Genomic DNA, 5201 nt, shown 5'->3' with positions numbered 1-5201 from the left:
AGTATTTAACATGCGCAGCCCAGAACATGACCGATGCATCAGACACGATGCGACAGGGGCTCTGGTAGTGACTGGAGTATTAAACATCATATGACTGCAGCCCAGAATGTGACCGAAGCATCAGATACGATGCGACTGCAGCTCCGGTAGTGACTGGAGTTTTACACATGACACAACCGCAGCCCAGAACGTCACCGAAGCATCAGACACAATGCGAGTGCGGCTCTGGTAGCGACTGCAGTATTAAACATGACAAAACCGCTGCCCAAAACGCGACCGAAGCATCACACACGATGGGGCTGCAGCTGTGGTAGTGACCGGAGTATTAAACATGACACAACCGCCACACAAAACGTGACTGAAGCATCAGACACGATGCGACTGCAGCTTCGGTAGCTACCGGAGTATTAAGCATGACAGGACCGCAGCCCAGAACGTGACGAACCATCAGACACGATGCGACTGCGGCTTCGGTAGCTACCGGAGTATTAAACATGCGCAGCCCAGAACATGACCGAAGCATTAGACACGATGCGACAGCGGCTCTGGTAGTGACTGGAGTATTAACCCCTTAATGACATGGCCTATTTTGAGCTTAAGGACCAAGCCTTATTTTTCAAATCTGACATCTGTCACTTTCTGTGCTAATAACTTTTGAATGCTTTTACTTATCAAGGTGATTCTGAGATTGTTTTTTCGTGACATATTGTACTTTATGTTAGTGTAAAAATTTCATCAATAAATTTTGTCCTTATTTGGAAAAAAAATCCAAATTTACTGAAAATTTGGAAAAATTCACAATTTTCAAACTTTGAATTGTTTTCTTTGTAAGATAGAAAGTCAAACACCACAACATAGTTATTAATTAACATTTCCCATAGGCCTACTTTACACAGCAATCATTTTTTAAGTGTTATTTTACTTTTTGCAGACTCCACAAAGTATATAAATTTAGCAGTAATTTTTCACATTTACTAGCAAATTTCAAAATCTAAATTTTTTAAGGACCAATGCAGTTCAGACATAGTTTTGCCGAGCCTGTATATCAGAATCCCCCATGAATTGCCCCATTTTAAAATCAGCACCCTTCAAAGTATTCAAAATGGCATTTAGAAAGTTTATTAACCCTTTAGATGTTTTACAGGAATTAAAGGAAAGTGCATCAAAAATTAGAACAGTTCCTTTTTTCTACTGATTTTCAATATAAAACCTTTTTTTTTAATATAAAACAGTAGGAGTTAGCAAAGAAACAAAACTTGGAATGTATGACCCAGATTCCGCAGTTTTTAGAAATGCCATATATGTGGACGTAGCCTGTTGTATGGGCACATGGTAGGTCTCAGAAGGAAAGGAGCGCTTCTTGTCTTTTTGAATGCAGATTTGGCAGGAATAATTTTCAGACCCCATGTAGTGTTTACAGTGCCCCTGAGGTAGCAGTACATTTGAAACCCCCAATAACTGACCCCATTTTGGAAACTACACCCCTCAGGGAATTTATTAAGGGGTGTAGTGAGCGGTTTGAACCCACAGATGTTTGAGGAATTTTTTTTAACAGTTTGAGTTCAATACAAAAAAATCAAATTTTTCACATAATGTTTAGCTTTAGGCCCAGATTTTCATTTTTCACCAGTGGCAGAAGGAAAAACGTACCCCATGATGCGTTACCCAGTTGCTCTCGAACACGGAAATGCCCCATATGTGGACGTAGCCTGTTGTATGGGCACATGGCAGGACTCAGAAGGATAGGAGCGCTTCTTGGCTTTTTGAATGCAGGTTTTGCTAGAATAATTTTCAGACCCCATGTAGTGTTTACAGTGCCCCTGAGGTACCAGTGCATTTGAAACCCCCTACAACTGACCCCATTTTGGAAACTACACCCCTCAGGGAATTTTTTAAGGGGTGTAGTGAGCGGTTTGAACCCACAGGTATTTGAGGAATTTTTTTAACAGTTTGAGTTCAATACAAAAAAATCACATTTTTCACATAATGTTCAGCTTTAGGCCCAGATTTTTATTTTTCACCAGGGGCAGAAGGAGAAAACATAGTCCATAATGCATTACCCAATTACTCTCGAGCACGGAAATGCCCCATATGTGGATGTAAACTGTTGTTTGGGCACATAGCAGGGCTCAGAAAGAAAGGAGCGCTTTTTTTGAATGCAGATTTTGCTGGAATAATTTTCAGACCCCATGTAGTGTTTACAGTGCCCCTGAGGTACCAGTGCATTTGAAACCCCCAACAACCGACCCCATTTTGGAAACTACACCCCTCAGGGAATTTTTTAAGGGGTGTAGTGAGCGGTTTGAACCCACAGGTATTTGAGGAATTTTTTTTAACAATTTGAGTTGAGAACGAAAAATTCACATTTTTCCAATAATGCTCAGTTTAGGCCCAGATTTTTATTTTTTACCAGGGGCAGAAGGAGAAAACGTAATCCATGATGTTACCCAACAGGGAAATGCCCCATATGTGAATCTAAACTGTTTTTAGGGCGCAGGGCTCAGAAGGGAAGGACTTAGCATGTGGCTTTATGTACAAGCTGTGCGAAGTACATCAGGGTAAAACGTCAGGGCAATAAAAAAATTAAAATTTCAGGGACGTGTGGTAGATCTTAAAACACTCATTTATACAGAGGCCGGGTTGTGTGGGGCACGTTTCACACTGGTATATGGTGTCTTTTCTTATCCCCTGTTTGTAGCACACTCTGCACCTCTTTTGGGGCCTTCCCTTCGTCGCAGTGGAGGGAATTTCACTGAGAAAATGCTGCCCTGGTACAATTCTTGTGGCCTCGCTTCCAGAAGTACTGGGCCTCTCCCCCACCTCCTGGTCCCCAAATATTAGGTCCTTGATAACTTCCGCTTGAAATTCAAGGAATGTCCCCCTGTGGCCTGCACCTCGGAACAGCACGTAGGCATTATACAGTGCCATCTGTACGAGGTGCACGGCCAGTTTTTTGTACCACACCCGTGTTTTCCGCATGGCTCTATAGGGCTCCAGTACCTGGTCTGATAGATCGACCCCTCCCATGTACTTATTATAGTCGAGGACGCAGTCTGGTTTGGGGGTCTCTGCACTGGTACCTCGTACTGGGCAGGGGGTACTGCTGTGGCCGTGTATTGTCGTCAACATAAGGACATCCCTCTTGTCCTTATATTTAACGCACAATACATTGTCGCTGCATTGGGCCCGGCTCTCACCCCTTCTGAGCAGTTGCCCAAGCAGCGTCTTAGGGAGGCTTTTTTGATTTTTCCGAACAGTGCCACATGCCACTGTTCCTCTGGAAGCAAGGCACTGAAACAGGGGGACACTGGTATAAAAGTTATCCAGGTACAGATGGTAACCCTGGTCTAATAGTGGGTGCACCAGTTCCCACACTATTTTCCCTGTTACTCCCAGCACGGGGGGGCATTCTGGGGGCTCAATTTTAGTGTCCTTCCCCTCGTAAATACGGAACTTGTGGGTGTACCCTGATGTACTTTCGCACAGCTTGTACAACTTCACACCATACCGTGCCCGCTTACTGGGCAGGTACTGGCGGAATTTTAGCCTCCCCTTGAAGTGTACCAGGGACTCGTCTACTGCAATGTTTATCTGTGGGGCATACGCCTGGGCAAACTTGGCGTTAAAATGGTCTATTACGGGCCTGATCTTATACAACCGATCGTAATTGGGGTGATCGCTGGGGGGGCACAGCTGGTTGTCATTGTAGTGCAGAAATTTTAAAATACACTCAAAGCGCGTCCTCGACATCGCCATGCGGAACATTGGGGTGTGGTACAAAATATCGGTAGACCAGTACGCCCTGATTGTTGGCTTCTTTATTAGCCCCATGGTTAGTATAAGCCCCCAAAATTTTTGTATCTCTGGTGCATCCACAGGGGTCCATTTATCGGGTCTGGCATAGCTGGAGGTGGGATTTTGTTGAATAAAATTCTGGGCGTACAAATTAGTCTGGGTAACAATGTGGGCAATGAACTCTTCTGAAAAAAAAAACTTGAAGAAGTCCTTCCCTCTGAGCCCTTCCGTGTCAAATTGAATCCCAATAAAATCAGGGATCTGGGGTCTGTAATCTTCCGGGGTACTCCAGTGAGCATCTGATGCATTGGGGTCAGTGGCGGTCCTTGGACGCCTTCTCGGGGGTGCAGGGAGCTCAGACTCGCTGGATGAGGATGAGGATGAGGAGTCGGAGAATGCCAAAAAAGTGGGGTCGTCATCACCACTACCTGAGTCCGAGTCTGATGCAATGATTGCATACAGTTCCTCTGAAGTGTACCTCCTGCGGGCCATATTTATATAAAATGGGGCACACGGGGAAAAAGTTTTATTAGATGGGACACTGCGGGATGGGGTGACCACGGGACGGGGGTCGGAAAGAACGCGGAAACTTATGTGGTGTATTCACGTAAGTGTTTTTTTTTTTTTCTTTTTTTTTTTTTTACACAGACGAATACACTGACACAACACGGACTAACGACACACTACACACTAGACGGACTAACGACACGCTACACTAACTAATAACGGGTGACGGGACAGGTAACGAAATGGGAACAACAGGAACTTTTTTTTTTTTTTTTTTTTACACAGACGAATACACTGACAGTACATGGACTAACGACACGCTACACACTAGACGGACTAACTAAACGCTACACTAACTAATAACGGGTGACGGGACAGGTAACGAAATGGGAACAACAGGAACTTTTTTGTTTTTTTGGTTTTTTTTTTACACAGACGAATACACTGACACAACACGGACTAACGACACGCTACACACTAGACGGACTAACTAAACGCTACACTAACTAATAACGGGTGACGGGACAGGTAACGAAATGGGAACAACAGGAACTTTTTTTTTTTTTTTTTTTTTACACAGACGAATACACTGGCAGTACACGGACTAACGACACGCTACACACTAGATGGACTAACTAAACGCTACACTAACTAATAACGGGTGACGGGACAGGTAACAAAATGGGAACAACAGGAACTTTTTTTTTTTTACACCAAGGGATACACTGACTACACGCTGCGCTACACTACACTGCTGATCGCACGCTACAGCTCACTCACTACACTTCTGATCACACACTACAGATCCCTCACTCACTACACTACACTGCACTTCTGATCACTCACTCCACTCTGCTACACTACACTGCCTGATCAATCACTCACTACACTCACTACAC

Source organism: Eleutherodactylus coqui, chromosome 11, assembly GCF_035609145.1.
Source record: "Eleutherodactylus coqui strain aEleCoq1 chromosome 11, aEleCoq1.hap1, whole genome shotgun sequence".
NCBI lineage: Eukaryota > Metazoa > Chordata > Amphibia > Anura > Eleutherodactylidae > Eleutherodactylus > Eleutherodactylus coqui.
Note: the sequence above shows the minus strand (reverse complement) of the source record.